Below are 25,976 nucleotides of genomic sequence, written 5' to 3'. Positions count from 1 at the left end.
AGAGTTAAATAAATGATGGATGAGCAAGATTAAACGGAACAGAACTCTAATCTGCCTTACATAATATAGGAGGCATTAATATAATTCTAAAATACCTGTAGTTAAAGGCTATGAATGTCATATTCAAGGAGAACACGGATGCCAGCATTATGTTCAGGGTCTGGATGCAGTTTTACATAAAGTAGGAGCCCCTGAGCAAGCTGAATTTACAAGCTGAATGCCTGAACGCACCTGTATGGAACCACACACTTGTTTTGACTCCGGGGTAGTGGCAGCTCGTGGAGGCATGGGTTAGTTTGGGGTTAACACCCAGGTCTTGTGGGGTCCATCTGGGCTCTAGCTCTGCCCACCAGTCCACTGGGCACTCAGTAGTACAACGGTTGTGTCCCTTGGAATGGCCAGTTTGGGAAGTTGAAGTCTTCAAATTGCCTTTTTGACGCCCTTCATATGTGAAGTGAGCATCTGGGGTGAGGTTTAAGCAAAGACTCTCACTATCATTTTGGAAATGACACAAGGTTGGCGAAGCTGGCAGTGCCTCAAACCTGGTTTTAAACGCAAAGTTCGGTTAGGGATTTACAGATCTAACGTGTTAATTAAGGCTTCCTGCATATGTGCAAGCCCAGTCAAGCGAAGATGCCTTCTGACCACCGCTCTCCTCCAACAAAGCTGTCTGCAGTGCTGGCTGAAATGATGTGTTTGTCCTGTGTTACTCTCATCTTGTGGAGGTATTTTCTTCTTCTAGATCTGTTGGGAGATGCTGCAGAAAAATAGGCAATCTCTTCATATGAAATTTATTCTTTCTAGTGTCAGACTGGAGGCCAGTGATTAGTAGGTACAAACTAAAGCAATTTGTAGAGTAACATGGGGTTAGAAAGATGTTCCTGTTGTGTAACAGTCCAGAATAAAATTGTATCAAAATAATAATGTGGTTAATTAAGAAAGTCACGGGCCTGCCCTGATCTGATTAAGCAGTATTGCAAAACACAAAGTCACCAAGAAATTCAGTGCAGTCACTTCCTGACAGTTTTCAACAGGAAACCCCAAATAAAGCTGCAGTTAGGGGTGAAGCCAGAAATGCTTTAAAGAGGGGGTGATATTGCAGAGCACCATGCTCAATGTGATCTGAGCCCCAGGGGGAGGCCACATCCAAAGGCTTTATGCATCTGGGGCTGTGTTTGTCCAGGACATGGAGGTGCTTCTTGCAGGAGCCCCATTCTTTCTCCTGACCCCACACATCTTATAAAGATCTTAAGTGTGGGAGGCAGAGGGAAATAGCCAACCTCTTTTCAGTGCTCTGTGGGGACAGGACAAGGGGTGATGGCCTCAAGCTGGAGCACAGGGAGTTCCTCACCAACATGCGGAAGAACTTCTTCCCAGTGAGGGTGACAGAGCCCTGAGACAGGCTGCCCAGGGGGTGTGGAGTCTCCTTCTCTGGAGATATTCAAGATCTGTCTGGACACCGACCTGTCTTAGGGAACCTGCTTTGGCAGGGGGTTGGACTGAATGATCTGTGGAGGTCCCTTCCAAGCCCTACAATTCTGTGATTCTGTGATCTCCACACATCACTCTGCAGGAGCATCCCAAGTTCAGTGTGATCTGGGGATACTGCTGGACAAATGCTTTCTAGAAATTTTGTCTTTTTTAGCTTTGCCATTTAATATAAGATGGATTTTAATCAGAAAAGGAAAGATATTATCCTACACGTTCTCCCTGCTGAGGCAGCTTTTCTCCTAGGCAAAACAGGGACATCCATGCTTGTATACAGTCAGGGCTGATTTTTTTCAGACCACCTAGTTAAGGATTCAGTTCAGGGCTTGTGCACTGAGTTGTCTGGATCAAGAAAAGCACTATTTTCAGCCATCAGGCTAGGATGATAAACAAGTCTCATCAGACATTTTTCAGGGTCATGGGTTAATAAGACCGTAAATCTAAGGGTAGCTTTTCTGAAAGCCACAATGAAGTCATAGTCTTCTGCACAAAATGTCAGCGTTACTGTTCCAGCATTATTTATCTGAGAGGAGCGGTTATAGGTAATTTGTGAATTATGCAAAAACATGAACTCATGCATCATAATCTTAATGGAGCTTGTTTACATCGTCGTCTTCTGCATAATTAGCAAAACATATGATCCAAGTTGTTCTTCTCATTTAGAGCCCTGTTTTGGCTGGTCTACATAGCAGAGTTAGTGTTGCCAAGAGCCATACTGGGTAATGTTTTCTGATAGATTTAGTGTGTGATATCTGTGCACAGCAGTAGGATCTGTAAATTTATGACAAAAGGATCAGGGCTATCATAAACAGTAATATCTGCTGGAAACGAAAGCTGCCATTCCAGCACTGGCATCTCTGTGCCACGCAGAAGTGAGTGTCATCAGCTACACATCATATAAAAGCCTGACATTGAGTGATTGATTAGCTCACAGCCTTGAGATTGTGCCTTCTAATTAGATATGCAGAGTGAATAATTTCAGTTCAATTAGATGTTGCTGTCCAGACAACCAATAGCACAATCCATCTCTAGACTAAATATTATTATTAAACTCTTTCATGTGCTTGGTTACTGACACCTGGGTACTGGAAATTGGTCTTTTGGGTTGGGTTTTCATTTTGTTTTGTTTTTTTTTTCCCCTACTTGGGCGTTATTTTACAGCATGCAGTTAAATTAAAACCAGCAGTAGATGTTATTTAACATCTTTCTGCACACTTTATAGGAAAGCCAGTGTTGTTTATATCTCTGTGGTTATGATACTAGTTCTGAGGCTGATCAAGTGTTTGTTGCAAATTACAATTCTGTGAACTTCTACCTTTTTTTTTTTCCCCCTGTTTTCAAGCCAATTCTGACTCATGCAGATGTAATAAGTTTCTGAGAAATTGTTTATGTAGCCTGCTCCAACGGGAGACTTATTGCAGATAGATCTCAACGAGTTACCGCTCCCCTATTCAGTCTTCATCATGTTGCGATGTGTAATTTGCTTGCTAATTATGTTGTTTGCTCCTTTCTTGGATTTATGAAGCTCTTTTAACAGCAAAAATTGTTAGGATTGAATAACCTGGATGGCTTCTCCCAGAAAGCGCCAGTCAGTAACCTGTTCTCTCCGTGGCTGTCCCTGGTGTAGGTACTCATCCCCCACCTCCTCGTCAGCCCCCTCCATGCTCCTCCACCACTCCCCAGGAAGGGCTATCCTGCTCCTGCCTTCCCTCCTCGCTTGCTTTGCCTGGGCGGGAGCTGGAGGCTCTCCCACCTGAGCACCTGGTGCAGTGCCCCTGCCTCTCATCAGGGATCTTGGCTCTGTTTCAGCTTGCTGCAGGCTTATTTTCTTGTGATTTCCCTAGTCCCTGGTGTAAAGGGTAGGCGGGCAAAGGAGTTTTGGGCAACATATATTTGCCTGTGGCAGTAAGAGTTTACACAGACTAGATTAGGAGAGAGTGGAGGGAGGAGGGAGAAGACTGAATTTCACAGCACTAGGGCCACCCTGATCAAATCCTGTACTTGTCCAAGTGCAGCCACTCCCTCTTCCTGGAGGCTTTGAGCATTTCTCACACTCCAGGCAGAACTGAGCCACCAAATTGGAAAAGGTGGGTTGTATCCACTCCATCTCCAGCTCAGCTGCTTCCTTGTTACCTCCTCTGGTAAATTCTTTCATTTTACCAGCTTCTCAGGGTATACTGTGGCAGCCTTTGAGTGAGCACACCCTCCATCCATGGGGAAGGCAACTGTGTTTCTCCCTGGCACCCCTTTGTGTTTTCACCCTGCTGCACGAGCTCTCTCCCTTCACTTTGATGCTGGTATCTTCAAATAATGACTGCTCATTAGCACAGCAGAGTCAGGCTTAAAATTTCCCCAAATCAAAAGTCTTTTACATCTCTGTGGTGCATATGATCTGTCCAGAAGGTGTGTTTGAGCTGGAAAGAACAGGTATGCCTTACATGCAGCAATGTCCTACATGGATAGGCAGAGAAATTGCTTATCATCTCTCTCCTGTAAATGAGGTTCTTGAAAGTAGCTGGTGAGACCAGGACAGACTTTCTGAAACTGCATGTCTCCCATGGAACCTTTCACCTTTGGACCTTTCTGGTCCTACTGAGCCTTACTGGTGCCATGCTGTAGTACCTGCTCCCATCCTGCAGCTCTGCTCCACGTATCTCTGGGAGCAGGTATCCTAATGCCCTCTCTGGGCTCTGTAGTATTCCCAAACAATCAGTGGGTTTGGTACCTTATACATTTCTATAAAAAAACATCCCCAAAACACAAAAAAAAAAAACCCAAACCATTTTTCTTTGGTATTCCATTTATAGGGCCAATATTGGCCAGTGAGATGCAGTTCAGCCAGGGATGCTCCAACACTGATGCAGTGTTGCTGCTCATGGGGGTGTAATTTTGCTGGTGTGATTCCTGACGCTGTGGTGCAGTGGCACAGACATTGTCCTTGATCATCTTCCATCTCTGAGACCCACAACATGTGGTGCCACTGCAGGGCTGTCCCACTGCAGGCACCCTCATGTCTATCAGATGGGGCTTCCCCCACCACAGGCCCATGGATGCTATTTCTTTGTTCCAGCACCCTGCTCCTTCTTGAAACCTCACGGGTCCAAGCTTGCACAGTATTTCAGGGGATGCCAGGCTGTTTCTTTGAGACTGTTTATGGCTTCAAATGTTTTTCCTTTTATTGCATACTTCAGAGGCAATAAAAGAGAAATGAAGGGACTGTTAAAGGAAAACGCTATTACTTGTCACTTACCTACCCTGTGGGACGTCTTCAGAATTGTTCCTCAGTGAACACTGCCCATACCCTCTCCACCATTTGCCCTGTTGCCTCCCACACGATGCACTCTTTGCTTGCTGTCTCCCCTTTGCTGGGGCTGGTTTCCCACCCCTCTGCCCAGTGCCTGCCGGGGGGTAGAACCAGGGAGTGTGCGCGGCTGGGCACAGCACTGTGTGCAAACACAGCCAGTGCTTTGGGTACTTCTGCATCTTTCAGTCACAGCTGAAAAGCTTGGTAAGGTGCTGCTCCTGCTTTAGTTTTCCATGTCACTGCTAAGGATTTGACACGTGAGGAAGCAGACCTGGAAGGTGCAGGTCTGGCCTTATCCTTCCGGATTACAAATACAGCTCCTTCTAAGCGTGCGGATCGTGAGCCAGACCCACAGCGTGACCTGCTGGGCCTGCACCAGTCTGGGGGAGAAAAAGAGCATGAAAGCATGTGATTAAAATTGGTCCAACTCATGGGGCATTTCTGGGAGCATGAGTTTTCTGCATTCAGTCACCTCAGTGTTAGGGAAATTCTGGGCTGAGACGTGTCACTTGTCAGGGGGATGCAAAAGGCCCAGGCCCAGTGTAAGCGCCCTTCCTCTGCCAGTCCTCATGGATCGGCTCCAGAGGCATTAAAGAAAAGCAACTGAGGACTTACTAGCAGGCAAAATTATATACCTTTCCCTGGCTTCAGTCCTGGAAACATCTGAGCAGGTTGGAGATTTCCAAAACTGCAGTTGGATGTGGCCATCCTCTGTGCTAGCCATGGGACATTGAGCATCAAACTGTAAAATGTATATTCTCCACATCAGCAAAAGGTACCCCTATTTTTTCTTTCCAGCACAGATGTAGGAGGCAGTAAATGAGACTCGTATTGATTTTTCAATTACAGCTCTTGCCTTGTGACTTCTACCATCTGCCAGGGGTGAAGGTACCTTTAAGGCATCCTTATTTTCAATCCTACTTCATAACCAGTAAAATATTAAAGGAGGGCAGGATAACCTTGTCAAAGGAATTTGATCCTGGTTTTCTGATTGTGTTCTTTATAATAAGTTTACAAGCTTCGTTGAGTAAGGTAAAAGGATTAGAAGAGAGACTCTCCCACCTTGCAAATCTTTCCTACTTTAAAAATAACATGAAGAATCTAAAATCATCAGCAGCATAATTTATAGTCAGCATCGTACTGGTATAGAACAAGCTGATTTTAATACAGCTAAATTCAAGGTGAGGTACAAGGCAAACTAAGTGTAGGCTGTGTTGGAAAGATAGAGAAGTTTTTCCTTTAACAGAGTGTTTCAGAAGAGAATTTGTGGTTTACATTTGCCAGGTGCTTTAGTGTTTGCAATGGCCCTGGGTGTCTAACTTGGGGGGCCAGTGTCAGCTCATCTAGGACCAAAACCAGAACTGATTTCTGTCATCCTTGGCACAGAAGTGGGAGGTGGCCCTGCAGCTCTTGGCACCATTGCTGCTCCCACTGCATCATCAGGCACATCCTCTGGCTGTTCCTTGGCTCCTCCTTTGCCCAAAGGTCGTTGTCACCACACATTGCTTTTCTTTCCAGTCTAGCAAAGTCTTACAAACCTTTATGCTGTGAGGAAAAGCTCTTTGTGCCAGTGCTCAGAGCTGTCAATGGAGACTGAGTTTCTCTTTTACAATTTGCAGCTCTGCTGTCTCCCTGCTCCAGGCGTGACCCTGTCTCAGCAGTGGTCAATACTTCTGGTGGGTGGAATTGGTAGTGATCTTGTGTAGGCAAGGGAAAAAATCTGTCTCTGAGCTTGTCATGAGGACATTGCTTTAATATCACTACAGGTAAGCTTACCAGAGAGGAAGGACTTGTGAGGAATGATAAACCCCTAAGTGTGTCTGGAGGCTGCAGGCACAAGGCTGAGCAGGCTGAACCCTCTGACAGGTCTCAAACACACATGCCAGGCTGCGTCTCACCAGGGAGGGACCACCCTTCCAGAATTTACCTGTCTGTTCAATAACGTTTTGAGCTGACTCTGGAGCGGGGTGGTGCCAGCAACCCCCAGCGCTTTGTGTGACAGCTGCAGAGCAGCGGCCCTGGGCTGCAGGGATGTATTTAGCCCTCCAGCATCTTCTGTGCAGCCTCGTGTGCCTTTATGATCTGTAGGTTTATTTTGGTGGGAAAATTAAAAGATGTTGATTTTTTTTGGTGTGTTATTTATAGGAAAAGTAACAACAGGAGAAGTTATTTCTTTTCATTCCTTTGTAGTTGCTCCACACAGCTCTCCTAGCTTGTATGCTGATAGCAGTCATTTTTATGTGAGTAGAGGGGATTATTGATTGGTTCTTTTTGGTGAGGTCTATCCATAATGTGTGTGAACACAAGCCCCTTGCTGATCTCTCGGCTGTTGCACAGTAAGTCTCTCAATCAAGATAGTTTTGTTATTTTGAGGTGGGTATTTTTTTAAATTTTAATTCTGAGAGCTGACAGGACCAGTATCTCCCAAGGAATTGTCAGTGCATTGTTAGAAACAATGCTAACAGTAACACGATTTATCTCACAAGGTACTCCAGAGAATCAGGCAAAGCCTTCTGACCATCAAAAAACCATTACCAGAGTTTCTTTCACAGGGCTCCTCATGTATGTCTTTGGGATACATTGCAGATCCCCACAGAGAAATTAGAGGGAATTCATGGACATTAGGAAATGCTTGAATAGCAGGGCTGGCAGGGAGTACAGGCAGTAATTTTGTCCCATGCCTGCTTCAAGGCAGGAACCACTTATATGAAGATCTTTCCCCACCCTGAACTCAGGGAGCCCATCCCAGGAACCCCTGATGGATCCATCTCCGGAGATGACAACCATCCAGCCCTGCGGTCATGTCCAACCCTCCTCTTCTCTATGGGGAACCAGCATCAAAATGTGTTCACCCTTGTCAGCTTCCTCAAGGTCTGTCTCTGCATGTAATTAGCTTTTTTCTTGGGTGGAGTTTCCTTGAAATCTGATTTCAGCCCCGTGCTTCTCCCAGGGAAACTGCAAACTCATTTCAGACTAACTCTTGAATTCATGAGCACAAAATCATTGCTAATGCAATCTCTCTGCCTTGCACTTCTGGTTCCTGCACTGAAGGGGTTAAATTTCAACCCGAGGCTTCTGTGGGATAGCTGGGGAAAAGATGGCATTTTCTGGTAGCTTGTGTCAGGAGTTTCTGCTTTCATTTCTATCCCATTCATCACCTTCAGCTCATCTTTAAAGCCACCAATGGTGGTGGTGGTGCTGCTCAGCGTGGTGGTTGTGGCTGTGACTGTATTACCTGTGTTCTTCACTCCGCCGACTTGTGAAACGTCGGGGAGCAACCCCAAATCCCCCCATTCTCACACTGTCTGCAGCTTCAGGGAAGCAAGGAAAGGGAGGTGCTAATCACTTCGGGTAACAGGCAAGCCTCAGCAGCTCCAGAATACAGACTGTTATATCACAGGATAAAATTAGACTCTGGCCCTGAAACCTTTCTGTGGCAGAGCAGGAGCTGTAGCCTTGAAGCCACCCACATCCCATGTAATTCTCTGGAAATTACACACTTTGAAAATGCCTGTCTTTCATTCTGACAAGCTTAAATCTTTTCTTATGGCACAAAGTGCTCCTGCCTTCTCTTCCAGACTCGGTCTCCCTCCTCCTTTTTCCACTGTGCACCTCGCTTAGAACATTTTCTCCTAGAGCATCTTCACCAGGAAAGATCCTTTTTATCATGCATACAGCAGCCTGAAAGAGAGCGCAGGGCTGATCGTCAGCTCTGCCTAAGAGTTACTGCAGCCGATGTATTTATCTCCCCATCTCAGCTCCCCCTGGCAGTCCATTCACGGGGAAAAAATAAAACCCAGAAGAAAAGCAAGACTGAAGCCTTGATTGTAAATGGGTTTTGCGGAGAGGCAGTATTATCTGCTTAAAAAGCAAGCAAACAAACAAAAATGCACACAAAGAAAGCCCGTCTCTCCTTTTGTCCTCTGAATGCAGCCGTGCTGCTCTTGATGTGTGAGTAGAAATGAGCAAACTGTAATATAATCAAAACCGCTTAGAGATAATGAGTGTTTTGGTACCTGTATTTAGTGACAATGTTGACTGCCCCTCCGTTAATAATAGGTATGTTTTCAGTTCAGTGGAAGTATAATAAATCTATATCAAGTCTGGGTAGCTACCACTGATTTCCACTTCAGTGGAAGCAGATAGTCAGGTCTCTTATGACACCTAATCAATGATAAACCACCTGATAACACTGTACGTACAAAAAGTGTTGGAAACTCCAACAGCCCCTTGTGAGCCCGAAACAGTCTGATCTGACTTCGTGCAGGTTTGCAGGAGTTACTACCAGGTGTAATACATTATCCCTTCTAGGGCATTTTATGCTAGTTGTATAGTGGGCAAAGCAGCAGGGTAAATCAGAAGGGGAGCTGTACTTTCTAGTTTGGTTTTGTGCTGTTCCTTGCTCTGTCAAATTGCTTGTTAGAAGTTATGATTAAAAAAATGGTTTTAAAAATGTTAAAAAAAGGAAAAAAGTAAAGAAATGTTTTTAAAATGTTTTAAAAATTAAACATTGAAAAATTACTTTAAAAAGCATACTTCTCACAGCAGATTTCATCATCTTTCTCTGAGGTTTTTATGAAGATGAATATTGAGACTACTTAGACCTACAGTTTGGTAGAGAGATTAATCTGCATAAAACTATGTTAAAAACGAGGCATAGTTATTCTGAATCTTGAAAGCTAAAAGCCTTTTTCTGAAATATTTACATTTTAAAGCTCCATGTAATAATAATGAAGCCTGCACCTTTAAAAAGGAAGCATTTGCTGTCAGTGAAAAACTTTGGTTTTCCTTGGGAGTAGCATATGTTCAGTATGAGCTGGGTCTCCCAATGGATGTGACACTGGAAAACAACGTGAATGAATCCAGTGCCAAAGTCCCAGAGTGTGAATCCAGTTCTCCCTTTCTTCCTTGGTGAATAACATGTTGCTAACAAGCACTCTTAGTGATAGAGTGTTTTCGGAGTTGCTGGAGGTGGGGACTCTTGTAGCCCCCAGGATAAGAGTGAAAGGGAGACTTGAATGAGGCTGGGAAATGTTCACGCTTGCAGTGAGATGATTAAAATAATCTCACTGTACATAATACCTAAGAAGAGTGTAGGTACCCTCCTGAGACAGCTGAGGTACCCTTTAATAACGAAGCACTTCACCTCTGACAAGCAGGTCTTCAGAATTGCTAAATTTTGGAGGAAATAATTTCTGGCTTGATTGGAAAGATCTGATTTATACCCAGAAAAACACTGAGCTGGACTTTAAAATATATCTTTGCTTGCTGGGAATATTTGTACTGTCCCTAACATGAATGTGGGAGAGGAGATGGCTCCTGGTGCTGTGCTTAGAGGTGTTTTGAGTGTTTCTGTCATGCACAAGCACACGGAGAGACTTTGAAAAGTTCATTAGAGGATACAGTTCCACTCCCACTCTCTCCCTCTCTCTCCATCTCATGATCTCTTCTTGTCTATTCTCCTTTCTTTCATTAGCATTTTGTATCATTTGACACTTCATCAGGATGATGGCCTGTTTACTGTATGCAAATAATTCCTGAATTATGCATGAATAATTATGAATTTGCGTATTGGTTTCCTGAACTGGCATATTGCCATATAAAATTAGCTTCACTTGAATGTGAGCACAAAAACATGCCGACACAGTCAAATTAGAATTGAAGGAAGAACTCACCTTGAAGAGAACACAAGCTATTGAGCTGCTGCTAGAAAAGAGTAGAGTACAGCTGGAGATGCAGCCATAACCCGAGGATGTGGAGAGGGACTGGAGCAATGGTGTCCAACAAGACGTGGTCTTTCTGCATTGTAACACCTCTTCTAGATCAAAGGTACCTTCCAGACATCATCTTCACGTGTGGTAACCTCTGTCTTGACTCATTCATCCATGCTGGTGGGGTGATTTGGTGCATTGCCAGAGGTCAGAGATGGGCTATAGGACCTGACCCAACCCCGCACACCCCTTGTGAACACCTTGTGGTGTTCAAGTTCTGTGTGATGGGAAGGAGTTATGATGAGGATGTGAACCCTAAGATTTGTGTTCTGACAGGGCTGACTGTGGCCAATGTGCTCCTGAGGCCACACGTGTCTCTCTGGTATGCTCTGTCCCATCCTGGCAGCACTGGATGGATTACAGTGGATAGTTAAGTCAATTAATTAAATTGAAATGGGCTATTGGAATTTTATTTCTCTGCCATTATGATTTCCTGCAAAATCTCCTTCAGAGTGGCCAGCCTGCCTCTGATCAGGTGAACCAACTCGCTTAAAAGAAGACTTCAAAAGCTGAAGGCACCTTGTTTTATCTTGCTGCCAAGTGAAGGCCAGGAGTGTGCCTGCGGTGTTCTGAGGTCTGTCATCATCATCATCTTAAGAACTGCTGCTATGCATAACCCCTCAGCAGACCCACTTTGTGTAGCAGATCTAAGAAGGGGTGGGAGAGTGGTGGCAGCAGCCCTTTCACATGAAAGAGTACAAGTACCAAAGGTCTTTTTTTCCTTTCTAATATTTGTCCCAAGATGATATATAGAGAAGGACTGAAGAGAGATGTTCAGTGGGCAGAGAGTCTTTGGAAGAACTGGTCTAATTCTGGTTTGAATCTCTTTTGTTGCTTCTAGGAAGCTCATTTCTAGGTTTATGTTCAGCAGTTGTAAGCTCATGTGTTGTGTATGAATGTGCCCGTTACCCTCTTTGACTTTCCTGCCAGGACAGAGCTGTTGATGACAACTTGACTGAGCAAATCCCCCAAAAATCTGCACCAGACTCGGTGTGTTGGTGTTACAGTGCTATGTTCTGTCTTGTGTGATAAGGTTTAATTAAAAAAAAATCTTATTAACTCTGTTATCTGAAATATTATCTGATTTATGCTGTCTGAAATGGTTTGTGTGCTTTGCAGCGCAGGACCCTCAGGATGGAAGCACTTCCTGTCCTATAATTGCAGGCGTCCTTGGCTCTGCTCCAGGTTTGGTGAGTGTGATGCTGGATCAAAGTTTGCTTTTCAGAGGGGATTTGTCTGAACTCGTAACTGCAGTAAGCAAAAGCTGACATTGTCTAAAGCATCACTTAACAAAAACCCATGAGCATGTCCCTTTTCTTAAAACCTCATCAGCAGACAGGTTGTTCTCCCAGTAAGTCTGTTACTCATCAGGAACAGAAGTCACTGTAGTAATTTTTTCTAGTAATAAGGGAACCAGTAAAAAACCCCAACCCTGAGAGCTTTATTACTTTTTTGCATGAATCTGATTGCTTAGCAAATGGAGACATACATTTGCTTCATTTGCCTTGCCTGCTTAGCCCAGTTTCATGGTGCCAGTGATGTCCACCAAAAGGTGAGGTGCTGCTCCTTGTTCCATCCAGTAAGTGACAAATATGACTAATTGAATCCAAACAAATCCCCACCCATGCATGAAGTTGAAGGAAAATTTAATTACTAATGTTGCGGAATCAGCAGAGATAAGGCCCCTGTATGGTATTTTACTTCTCCAGTATCAAGTTTCCTTCAAATTCAAAGAGCTGAGTAACTCTGAAGGGCTTTCTCATCTCCCTTGTTTTTTAACCAGACTCCTGTACCAGGATTCAGGACAGGGACTGTATTTTGGCTGCATACACATGGTTAATTGTGCATAACTGAGCTGTGAACACTATGAGGGTGCTCTGGTTGCTTAAAAATATTGTGTTTCATCAGTGTTGTGGTGAGTCTTCCCATCTTCCCTCTTTAAATCCCCTCCTTGCCTCTGCCTAGGGAGGGCTTAGGGGATGCTGACTGATGACGACCCTTTCCATAGCACTGATTTGCGCTGGTTTTTAGGCAAGTGGCCTGAATCATACTCCTCACCTAGCAGCTCCAGAGGCCTTGCACAGGGTTAGTGGTATGCTGGCAGAAGCAGGACGTGGTGCCATCTGCACTCAGGTGGGGAGGAAGGACTTGCTGGGGAACTGGCAGAACTGCTCAAAAAAGTATCTGGGGAATAGTACTGAACTGGTAACAAAGAGGAGTGTGGATGCTGAGGCTGCAGCACAGTTTGCATAGCATCATTATCACCCTGTGTGTTTATTTCACGAAATCTGTTGTGTCCCCCTTTGTTTCCAGCTCAGAAAGTGATTATTGAGTCTGTGATCAAGTTGCCTTTTCTGCTTGCCTTTCCCTCTCTGCATTTTATCCTCTGACTCTTAATAACCCGTGGCTGAGCCTGGTGGGGCTGGTGCAGGGCTGTGCATTCAGGAGGATGGAGGGGGGCTCTGGGTACCCACCTGGTTCTGGTTCACCCACTCCATCAGACACCTCCTTTCTCTCACTGAGTCATGATTCACCTCTGCCAAATGCTCTGGGTGCGCTGGGTTACGACCTTGTCTCTTGGTGCTTGTGATGATTTCATTAACAGAAATTGAAGGCAGCTCCCTTGGTTCAGACGTGCACTATTTTCTGGCTGGGGAGAAACGCAGACATCTGGCACCAGGTCCAACCCACACAGCTTAGCAGGCCCTGAGAGGAAGACAGCAGAGAAAGGAAAGGGAATTTCTGGTTCCACCATCTAAGAAAACCATCAGGCTGTCAGCAGCCTCTTCCACCAGTGCCAATGGGTACAGCTTGCTGGAGGGCTGCATTTTCACCTGCCGACTGTCTGCCCCTCTCTGCCAAAGCAAAAGGATGTTAAATTGGTATGGAAATGAGCCAGCAGCATCCTACATCTTCTTTTCTTGTTCTGGAAGCTCACAGGAGGGTGAATGGGGATTTATGCTTTGCAGAGATCTGAGATATTTTTTCCCCAAACACAAATACTCAGCCTACTCTGTTCTTGCTCTGTCTTTTCATATTTTCTCTGGTTTTCATCTGCTTTCTCTGTTTTTCTTATCATGACAATGGTGGTAGAAGATAAACACTGCAGCCAACAATGCTGTTCTAATAACGCTGCAGTTAAAATAGCAAAGAGAATGCAAATTAAATACCATAATCATTTAGAAGCTGTAGTTTCTATTAAATATAAGCACTTTCCATCTCAGCGTTAGAACGTGGGTGGATTCTGTTAAATTTAATTATTTTCATAGAGGGCTGGAGGGTAAAGGTATTTCACAAATGCAGACAGCAAATGAGGGCGATTTCTTTAAAAACAGCACAGGAAGGTGCAGTTGTTAAATATATGGATGATAAAGACTCAACCTCTCATTTCTCTTTTCAAGTCTGCTTTCTTCTGATGTTGCTTTTTTCCAGAGCTCCCAGGATGAATCTTTCAGAAATATTAATTATATATTTATAAATATAAACACCAGCAAAGTTTGCTCCTGACTGTGTTGGAATGAATTTTCCTTTTGACTTCAGTCAAAGGTGGATCAAGCACCCAAGAGCTGAGTGAGCCTTTGGGCTTGGACTTCAGTGCTGAAATGCAGGTCTCTCAGCAGCAGCCTGTCTCCAGGGATGCTGCCAGTCTGTAGAAACAACATTTTTCAATATTTACGGTTTCAACCTGGACATGTGAATGCTGAGGCCAAGCCTTGCCCAACAGGAGACATCTGCTTTCCTTCCACATCTTTTTGGGCAGCAAGGTATGTAAGTTTGCAGTCTGTAACCATGCAGCAGCTCCAGGAACCATCTTGCAGCAACCTGCTCTCCCCAGGTACCATGCTTCAAATGCAGCCTAGCAGTCAAACTCTGTTCCTGTAGTTTTTCCCTGCCAGGGAATCCACATCACCTTTGCAGTTTCCTTTGTTGTGAATTTCCTTTCTGAGGAAAGCCTTGAGGACTCAGGAATAGGAGGCAGCTGAGGGAATGTCCTTGCCTTTCCCACCAGCCAGCCCACTGAGCTGTCTGTGCTGCTTATGGGAAGATATCCAAGATCTCAGTGCTCATCCATTTAGGTGCTCATGGAGTGAGTCAGCCCCAGGTATGGTCACACTCCAGAAATGGCCATGCTGAGCTTGGGATTGCTGCAAAGCCTCCCAATTTGCAGACATTTGATCCAGTGTGGGAAGGCACAGCATTGCCTGCACAGGAGCAGAAGCACAACACAAATCAAAGGAATGTCCCAGTGTGACACTTTCCATAGGAAACTCTCTCCAGTCAGAACAAAAATATACCTCAGTGGATGGTGCAATTAAATTATGGATGATAGGGAGAATAAAAGAGAACAGAACAGAAGAGTCCCTCTCTCAACCTTCTGTCCATCTGCTCAGCAGCACATGCTGAAAACACTGACAGTCCCTTATCCATGGCAGGTTTTGGGGCAAAAGGAGTTAAAAACTTGTGCCAGTTGTCTGACTGGAGATACCTAGTGATGCTCAAGTTTGGGAAGGTCTCCTGAATACCTGAAAAAATTGTCTATGTGTCTCAAACCAGGGCCCAACCCCCACAGGCACCATGAATTGGGTTTTCTAAAAATCCACGGTGCTGCATGGAGGAATTGCATCCCTGTGTGCTTTCCCACTTGTGTTTACATCAAGTACGGCCACTTTGCTGAAGTCAAGCCTGAGATAAAAATGGGCATATGAGAAGAAAATTAACTTCCATATTATTTCATTCCATGTAAGCAAAACAGTAAAAAGGCCTGGGGGTGTTTTTCATTTTTATGGTGAGAATAGAGTGAGGAAACAGATTCTGGGAACTGCTGGTGCTAAACCTCATAATCTGTGTATGTGAAGTTTGGAGAGTAGCTGTTAGTAGATCTTTCAAGGTTAATGTAACTGCTTTTATTTTGTTGATTGAATAAATGATTATTTCCAAAGGGATTAGTTCTAATCCAGAAGTTAACACATCATTTCATCTTTGATAGTGTCTGTACAAATCTTTCATATAACCTTTCAGACAAACAGCCTGGCTAGCTCAGCACTTTTTATTGAGGGCTTTGTTGCAAAGCAAACTACTGTGGTGTATCTTCACATTACAACTAAAGGGGCATATTCTGATGAAACAATTTCTCCTTTGAAAATGTGAATTCATTGAACATTTAATGTTTCACACATCTTTTGCCAAAGTGTATGGCCCGTCCTTGTTGCTTTGCCAGTTGGCATGCCGAGAATCCTGGCTTTCTACACCCACTTTCCTGGGAATCCTGGCTTCCAGGTATCCTTTGAAACACGTGGTAAAGGGTAAATTCTGCAAATCTTGTGCTGAAAAGCCCCTCCCTGGGATGTCGTACTTGCACTGACATGACTTGGCACGTGTAAGGAACGTGAAACCAGGGCTGGGAGGAAAGGAAGAGATGTGGTGTCTGAACATGTGTCCTGGTTTCAGCAGGGATAGAGTTCATTTCCTTCCCAGTGGCTGGTGCAGTGCTGTGTTTTGAATTTGGGATTTAGGATGAGAGTGATGTTGATAACACACTGATGTTTTTAGTTGTGGCAATCTCAGCTTCTGCCAACAGGAAGGTGGGGGTGCCCAAGAAGCCGGGAGGGGTGACAACTGGGACCCAGAACTAGTTGAGCATTGGCTTCAGGTCGTGAGGAACTGTGCTGCTCATCACTTGTTTTGTGTATTATTACTACTATTATCTTCCTTTTTTTTGTCCTATTAAACTCTTCATCTCAAATGAAGAGGTTTTTGGTTTTCATTTTGTATTCTCTCCTCCATCCCATGGAGCAAGGATGAGCGAAGGGCTGGGTGGTTGCTTTAGCTGCCAGCCAGACTAAACCATGACAATGCACATCTCTAGGATCTCCTACTGTAGCAGCAGCCCTCTTACCCAGAGCTCAGCTGGAATATGCTGCAAAGCACAGTCACCTTTGGCTTTATGCACAGCGACAAAGAAAACATTTTTAAGGCAAGGCACTTTCCAAATCGAATCAGCCAAAACATTTTAAAGCCTCACTGGTCCAGCTTGCACAGCTTTTTAAACTTAATTAGCACTATTAAGTTTGTAAGGAGGAGAAGGATGCACAATAATGCAAGTGTAGCTATAGAATTATCCTCAAAATGTTTAGAGATATATCAATTTGCCTTTGAATGAGATGTAACAGTGAAACAATATGGCCTGCATAATGCAAAAATCTTTTCTTTCTCACCAGGTTTTGCCAGAGGAATTCCAAATGTCAGGGAAACTTGGGAAGTTACAGTATCACTTTCTGTTAGGCTGGTGCTTTTTCATCTATGCAGAAGTCAATGCTTTCTGATGTTGCAATAAAATACAGTTTGCTTTCTACAAAAGCAAATCACTGCTTTATTTTATTATTGCAGTAGAGCCCTGGAAAGAGAAGGGGTAGGTCTGGGGTTTTGAGTGTTCTGGCCTGGGAAAGGTATCTGCTTCAGTTGGATTTGCTTTCATGTACATCTCGGTGCAAGACTAGCAGTGCAGAGCTCTACTAGCAGCTTCCTCTGCCCATCTCTGATGAAGGCTCAGCTGGGAAATGTATTCCTTTCCTCATCCTCTATGGGAGGTGCTTATTCCCTGTAAGGGTGATGAGGCCCTGGCACAAGTTGCCCAGAGAAGCTGTGGCTGCCCCTAGATGCCTGGCAGTGTTCAAGGCCAGGTTGGATGGGGCTTCGGGCAGCCTGAGCTAGTGGAGGGTGTCCTGCCCATGGCAGGGAGTGGGACTAGGTGATCTTTAAGGTCCCTAACATCCCAAACCATTCTGCAATGCTGCCTTGTCATCACCCTTGTTCACAGCTCAGAAGGTGAGCTGGGAAAACTGCTTGGGCATGGCTGAGGCTCCTCTATTCCTCAGGCAGGAATCCGCGCAACACGTGGGTGCTGTGCAGGGGAGCTGAGGCAGTGGGGCAAAGCATTGCTGGTTCAGTGCCCATGGAGAAGCCAGGCTCCTGCTTGAGTCTGTTACAGGAGCACACTAATCCCACTGAGGGGGTGGGATGTGCTCCTGGGCTAGGTCCCCGCATCACTTCCAACCCCTCCCATGCAAGGTGCCTGCTGAAGCCCTTGGGCCAGGCAGGACCTGGCTGCCTCTGCTGGGGCTTGCTGGGACTGCTGAGGGCTGACTTTAGATTGCAGTCTTGAATTTAATCACTGTTTTGACAGCCTGCAAAAAAAAAAATATTGCTATTGGCACCAGGAGCAGAAGGAACATGAGCAGCCCCAAACAGAATGAACCCAAGAAAAAGCGCTTGTCTGTCTGGGGGCTTTCTCTCTGCTGAATTTCAGTGTCTGGCAGCATATGGCAGACCTTGTGTAAGACCTCCTCAGAAATAGGTGGCAGGCATCATTTCTAATAGAAAGTATTAGACAAAGTCATGAAAAGGGTTCCAGGGAAAGGTGAGTGCTCTGAGCGGGTTTGCTTTCAGATGCAGTTCCCATAAATAACAGCTTTCCAGGCTTCAGGTGTGGTAATGATTTCGGCGCTCCTGTCAAAGACTAAATGAGCTGAGACCCTGTAAGCCTCACTCCCTAGACTTGCATATCTAATATTTTGTAAGATGTAAAGTTTTCCCTGGCTCTTTCTATTTACTTGTGTACATAAATAAGAAATTATATTGAACCTGTTGTACCTGTCAAGATGCAGCCCTTCTGGGGAAGATCCCTGCCTATGTGTGGGGATGTGCTGAAGGAAAGGGAGGCAAGCACTGCTTGCTTGCTCTTTCTTATTTTATTTACAGAAATGGAATCTTTTTATGCTCTCATGCCTCTTTACTGTTCTTGGATACCTATCTAAACAAATCCATACCTCTCTAATGCAGAAAAGTGTGGAAGCTATACGCGCTTCTGCACTCAGCATTGGGTCATACAGGATTTTTCATAACTAGCTTCCTTCAGCTGTAGTTTTTCCTTGTTTTCTGTCGTCCAACTGGCTTGAAAATCTCCTAACATTACTGTAAGTTACCAGATATTTTTTTTTTAATACCAGTGGCTCAAAATTGGATCCATAATTGTGTCTGTAGATCATCTTCTATTATGCATTGCTTTTTCTTGCCTGGCATTGAGTTAATATGTGGGAAATAGGCATTACAGGTTACTGCTAGTGCCACATGTGAATATGTAGCTTGCCATTGTGGTGTGTTTCACCTTTCTTAGCAAGCTTACACGCAGTTTTATTTAGACATCTATTCTCCATCACTTGCCTGACATGAACAGATGTGAGTGATTTTCAAAGCCCGGCATTTTAAAATCAATATGTTTTAAGATTTTTAGGTTTCTCCTAAAGAAAGTAATCCTAGGAAAATTGAAGAAACCAGCCAAATATTTTAAGTTTCTTCCTGTGAGATGATTAATCAGTTGTGACCCTTAGCATGCTTAAATTACTATTGATTTTATGGTAACGCACACGCCCCCTCCGTTTTTATTAGTTTATATTTTACCTGGCCTTTACTCCCAGATCCCTCAATAACACAACTAGTTATACAAACAATTTATGGTCATACAATACATAGTATTCACAATTTAATTAAAAAGTCAAGCAGCATAACTATTTAACAAGCCCAGTGAGTAAAAATCCTGCCATTTTTGTGTCACAAATCAGAATATAGGCTGTCAGTTTAATCTTCTCTGTTTTCAGCTGATGCACCCATGGCATAACATCATGTTGGTATGAGAACTTGAGCATCTTCTAAAATGCTTCAAAGTTAGCCCAACAGCTGCTGGAAGCCTAGTTTGCATTTGTGTTTCTTATTGCCCTCAGCACTCTGGGCTGGTGTCTTCCTAGGCTGACCGTGTGTGGTGGCAGGTAACGATGAGCGTGGTGCTGCGTGACCGCGTGAGTCCCTAAATACACATCCTTTGAACACCTCTCGGCTCTTGCCACAAGACAGTGACATTTTCTGGATGTGGATGTGTTGTTTAGTCATATGGAAAGCCCCCAGTTCCTACTGGCATACTGACATTTCCCTGCTGTAAAACTCTTAATTTAGTGCGTTCTATCGCGGACAAAGCAATGAGATAATTTGCCTGTTGTCCGTGGAAAGGTCAGCTGCATCTGCCTAGCTGGGGAAGGCTGGTGTGTGGTGAGGAGGAGCGCTGGCTTTTGTCTTCTTCTGCCATCACTCATTAGGATGCTGGTTTTTGCACAGGGTTATAAAATTGTCCTCTGCTTCAGGCCTCGGCTGGGCAGGCTGGCCCTTGCTACAGACATCAGTCCTTTCCAAAAGGACCCACAGAGCTCTGTGGGTGACTGAACACAGTGGCTGCTGCAGGGGGCTGTTAACTGGGACAGAGGGGACACTGAAGCTTCTCCATAGTGTTGTGGTTCAACCCCAGCAGCAGCTCAGCACCATGCAGCCGCTCACCCACCTCCCTCCTGCTGGGATGGGGAGGAGAATGGGGAGATGAAGGCAGACCTCGTGGGTTGGGATAAGGACAGTTTACTGGGACAGCAAAGGGAGGGGAAATAACAACAACAGGACTTTCAACAGAATGTATGAAGCTGGTGATACTTTGGCTGAGGGTGCCACCCGTGCATTGTTTCAGCTGTGACAACCAAGCTGGGTGCCCTGCATGGGCAGTACGTGACAGTACCAAGTGGCTCATGGCATCCTGGCTTTGCTGGAGTGTGCAGCTGTTTTGGCATCAACAAATTGGAGTCTTATGGTGCTCTTAGTAAGTTTCCATTTAAATTCTATGAAAAGACATTTGGAGAAAGACTTGTGGCATGGCCAGTCATCGTTTGCCTTAAACTCAGTACTGTACTTATATAAGATTTCTTCCCACCTGCAAACTGTCTGAATAGATGCCTGAGTGTGTCTGCACTTACCTGTCCTGGGCAGCTTTATGATTTGAAAGATTTTAAACTGAAAGCAAGAATATGATTTCTAAGGTCGGATACCTCGTGTTGGGCAGATAACAGCATGTGTGGACAGCAGTGTGTGGGCTCTTTGGGAGCCACTGGTGTCTATCTGCATCTGACTCAGAGGGTTGTGGTTTCTAATGGAAAGTCTGAGAAGTTTTCCAGATTTTTCTTGGACTGCTGGAAAGTACCTCCCCATCTGGACAGCCCCTTAGCACAGGGCTTTAGCTTCTGGAGATGGCTCTGTATTTTCTAGACAGTTGAAGGTTTAGTGTAGAGCAGATGTAACTGCCTCAGCAGTAGTGGGACTGAGAGATATTTCATCACCATTCTCCATCCCGGTGGGGTGCACTGTGGCTCTCAGCTCTTCACTGTGTTTTCACCACCATTAATGAAAGGAGCATTTTGATGGCTTGAAAGTTGTCTCACTTCACTCTGTGGTACTATATAATTTTACATAAATGCATTCTTGCGTTTTCAGAAAGTTTATTTCTTATTTAATAGTATTCATTAAGACCTTTTCATCAAGTAATTTAAAAGCTTTTAAACTGAGTTTTGAATAGAATAGCAAATTACTGTATGACTGTATCAAAGTGGAGTTAAGCCAATTGTTCCCTTGCACCTCCATGTAACACAAAGAAGTCTTTGCATTCACCTAGCTAAAGCTCTGAGCTCTTTGTTCCCGTTATCAACTCATTGATCCCCTAATTCAATTAAATTTTTGCCCTGTAAAGAACAAAATACATGTGGGCACATGTCCTTTGCACTGAGCTAATGGATCTGTCATGAGTGCTGCTTTAGTCACCAAATTAACCGGAGTTAGAAAAAAATGCTACTTCTGTAGTAACACTCATCATTAAGTCTGTGCAATTAATACACTGCACATATATTACAGCTTTATCTTCCATTGGTGTATAATAGTGGCCTGCTTGTAAGAGTTTTACCTTATAATTTGTTTATTGATAGAGAAATTAAAAGAAAAATAAATTAAATGTGATTATTGAGCATGGTACTTGCCTACAGCTACTCCAGATGTGTCCTGTTTGAATCAGTGCACTAATGTAAGGGTAACAATATTTATATTGTGGTCATAGTGTCATGGTTATAGTAAGGAATGGATGTCTTTTAATAGTTATTTTATTCAGTAAACAATATATCTGAATACAAATGATGGGAAAAATTTGTCTGTGATGCTGCTTCCTTCCTTCTTCCTTCCAGCATGGCAGAGCACTTGCATAGAAGCTGTGAGTGTATCAGGCAGACAAACAGCTGGAATGATCTCAAAGCAAAGGGGGATTTACAGGACATAGAGTTGGTGTTCAAATGCCAAAGAGGGTAACAAAAGAATCCTATGAGGTGCAATGTGGATGTAGCGATTCTAGTTCTGAGCAGTGGATCCAGCTCATTTCAAAGTCTCCTGAATTCACAGTTTGATTATTAAGCATCTTAGTAAAAGGAAACTGAAACTGTTACTTTGACTAGCTATTGTTCCATTCAATTAACAAATACATATTTTCTTGTTACAGACTGAAATCAAAGCTTCTAGATTTTCCATGATATGAACTTAAAAAAAAGCAAGATTTTATTCATGTGGCTGCAAGATTTTAAAATATCCATAGAATGCTTTTTATTGAAAAATGTGTTTTTTGTCTTAAACCAGATTACCACATTCAGTATGAAAACACTGGGTCGTTCCATCCTGCTTGAAACAAATCCCAGCATGAATAGAGTGTGGCTGAAATCAGGGCAGTTCTCTGGTATCTCTATTTTAATGAAAACAGCAATTTAAACTCCAGAGCATCCATGAAAACTTTCTGGAGAGGCTTCTGCTGATGTTGCTGAGACACCCTCCCACCATCTGGGGTTTGCAGAGGGTACCTGCTGTTCTTGGGGAGCCCTTGACATCACGAAGGTGGTGAGAATAAGGTTGAGGCCCTAAAACATCTTTTTAAGCTGACCCATGAAGCGCTGGATGGATGCCCTGCTGTGCTGCTGATCGTCCTTGTGCTCTTTTTCCTCACCTATTGCAAAGGTGAGTCTGCTTCCCTCTCTCTACACACTCCCCAGGCTTCTCTGTGGATGTTTAATTAATCTGCAAGTAACCAGGAAAAAAAAACAAAGGAACAAACCCCCAACCCCCAGCCATGAGCTACGGGCAGGTGGCAATAATGGTCATAGTGCTGCACCAGCATCACCTGGGTGTGCAGGCAACTGCCCCAGGCATGGCAAGTGAGCATCCCTTAGTTGTGGTTTGCTGGCCTGGTCTTACAATGTAGCTGAGAGCAATGCATCTTCCCAGCACAGTAAACACCTTGCTGCCTGTTTCCCCTCTAGTGTCTGCTTTTGCTGTTTATCTGAAAATGGAATTTCAGTGCACTTTAGCTGCACCTCAGCCAGCTGAAAGTCTCGTGGGTGGGGTTTTTTTGTAGTACCTCAAAGAGAAATAGCTGGAGTGCCCTGTTGTTTTGCTGCAGTTGATGCCTTGTGCACATATCGATGTGGTTTTAGGCTTCTCTGGGTTTTATGCTGGGAGAAAAATAAGCTGCATACAGATGGGAACCTGAGACATGATTATGAGCTAATTGTGTGAACTGGTCAGGCCAGAGAAACCTATGCAAGCAATGTACTGGTCCTCCTGGTAATGATGCACTGAGTTGTGGGTTGTGTGTGAGAGGGCAGGACATGCTGCCTGGTACCCTGCTAGCCTGATCACCAGAAAAATCCATAGGTAAAGAGCTAAACGTGTGGGGAATTCAAATTCAGCTCAAGCAAGCCTGAGTAGGTGTTTGTTCAGCAGATTGTTTAGACTTTAATCATGGTTAAATCTTTTAGTTAGATAATTGTTCCACCAGCTGATAATGTGAATTGTATTGAAGAACAATGCACTGAAACATCTTCAGTAAGAAGCAGTGAAGGAGATGATTTTGGATTCCTTTTTTTTTTGTAATTCCTTGTACATCATTATGTCAGTTCTTATGTTTTCTAGTTAATTTGGCTGCACTGCATGCATTTTCCTCTGCTAACACTGAATACACTTTCACTGCCACTGCCTGTGATAGTATGGCTTGGGAAGCCAGAACTCATTACCAAAGGTTAAAACCTTTGTGTTATTTGTCTTGGGTCAGGAGATGTTGTTCTACTTCCAGCTGTGCTGTGGGAATTGGGGCAAAATTCCTATTGAGAACATGCCTGAGTTGTCCATTTGTATAGGATTTGGGGTCCATGTTTCTCACAGGCATCGCTCTACTAAAAGCCAAGTTGCTGAGTGGTGTCAAAGTCCTTGAAGTAAATATATATATACATATATATACACACTTATATATATAGTTTTGTTGGTTTTTTCTTTATACAAATGGAGATGGATTTAAGCTGTGCTTTGCTGTTTTGTTCATTTTATGGCATTGCTGTGTGCAAGGGACAAGGAGCATTACAGGTATAATGGCTTTTGTGTTGTCCTCCTGTAGGACACAGGCTATTGCAGGGGTCTGTGACCCCCAAATGCTATGTTCATAGCAGTGACCCTTAGCCTGTGCTGGGCTGGAGCTTCTCGGATGCTTGTGGCAGCTGGAGGAATCACTGTTTGCAGCGAATTCCCTGCTGCTCTCTGTGCTGATGTTACAGAGAGGAAATCTGTGCATGCAACTCATGAGATGTACCAAGTTCTCTAAGTTGCCAGGGAAACATCCAGTTCTAGGCACAGCCCTAAAAGTACTGTCTGCCCAGTTTGCTTTGTCCCATTGCCCTCATGGACCATGAGTTGGGCTGCTGGTGGGGGGAACTGGGATCACTGCAAAATCTGAGAGGGAAAACTGACTTTGGGGACATTGGCAAAGAAGAAATGTAGAAAGGAAATGGAAAACAAATAAGCAAAATGTAATGCATTTTGGTTTTCTTCCATCTGCAGGATGAAAGGCTTTGCTTTGAGTATTTGTGCATTTTGGGTTTTGTCATGCAAGTGTCAAAACCAGTGTGTTCCCAGGCAGGGGACTGCAGGGGCTCCATGGTCACTGGCCAAGGCTCAGTAAGTTCCCTAGGACAGCCCAAGACAGGGGGCTGAACTGGTTTAGGTGATGCTGAGCACCCGGGGCAAAGACGATGTGACCTGTGTTTATGTGTGGCACTGCCCTTGTGCAGCCTGCCTTGGGAGTGGCTTTGGAGCTGTTACAGGCTACCCAGCCTGCAGCACAGCCTGCTCTGGGGAATGAAAATGGGCTTCACATCAAGCCTGGAGCTGGGTCCTCCTGCCAGTGAAGCCAACTGATTTCAGGAGTAGGTGGACTGAGCCAAATTTGCTGCTCTTGTGTCTCAATTGCATGGAAGCTGATTACCAATACCTTCAGGTTCACTTATCTTTATGGAGAAAGGCATTAAGTCTGGCCCCTGATGATACCTAAGTGTCTTTTGGACAAGATCCATTTCAGGTGGGTTTTTTTCCTCGTCTTAGCAAAAAGTGTCTTAGTTGGTGACTGTTGTGCATTTCTTCCTGCTCTGTTATTCACCCTGTGTGGAAACTTGCTGAGAACATAGTAGAGAGGTGAAAAATCTGCTTGGACTGGTTGTACATCTGCCAGATCTGAAACTTGTAAACGGTTGTCTGAATACAGCTCAAACCAGGGTTTCCAATGGAAAAGTTCTGTCTGCACATGTGACTTCAAGAAACTTTGCCCAACTCTGAATTTGGCCCTGTGTTGAGCAGAGGGTGGAACGGAGAACCTCAGAAGTAATTTCAGTCTAAGTTATTATTATAATCTAAATTATAATATTGCAAATCTGAATTACTAATAACGATAAGACATGTAAGAGCTCTGGGTGAATATAACTGAAATATATCCTATGGCATCCTCATTAGTCCTATCCTCAGCAAAGCAAGATGATCATAGAATCACCTGGGTTGGAAGAGTCCCTTTAGATCGTTGAGTCCAACCACAGCCTTACCCTGACTAGCCCACCTCTAGATCATGTCCTTAAGGACTTCATCTACACACCTTTTAAATACCTCCAGGGATGGTGACTCCACCACCTCCTTGGGCAGCCTGTTCCAATGCCTGACAACCCTTTCAGTAAAGAAATTCTTCCTGATATCTAAACTAAATCTCCCCTGGTGCAATTTTAAGCCATTCCCTCTCATTCTATGGCTTGTTACTGGAGAGAAGAGACCAACCCTGACATCTCTACAACCACCTTGCAGGTAGTTGTAGAGAGTGATGATGAAAGCTTGCATGCAATTTGTGTAGACAAATGGTTGTGCACAGCTCTCATCTAAATGGAGGTCCAAAGTCCAATTACTGGTTAGTCTAAATGCAGCCTGCAGTGATGTGGGGTGGTGGGGTTTGGTTTTAGTTTTTGTTGCATTTTTTAATCTGTACATGAATTCATTAATAAAGAGAGAATTAAAAAAAAATCATGTGACAAATCATGAAGCTGATAATGAATGCAAGATTGCTAATTGCCCATGGCTGCGTAAGCTCGTTTCAAGCTGTCAGCAGCTGTAATTCTGCAGTGGGCCACCCTGGCAAGTAAAACATAAAGTCTGAT

This window comes from Gallinula chloropus (genome assembly GCF_964237585.1).
Source record: "Gallinula chloropus genome assembly, chromosome: 11".
Taxonomy (NCBI): domain Eukaryota; kingdom Metazoa; phylum Chordata; class Aves; order Gruiformes; family Rallidae; genus Gallinula; species Gallinula chloropus.
Note: the sequence above shows the minus strand (reverse complement) of the source record.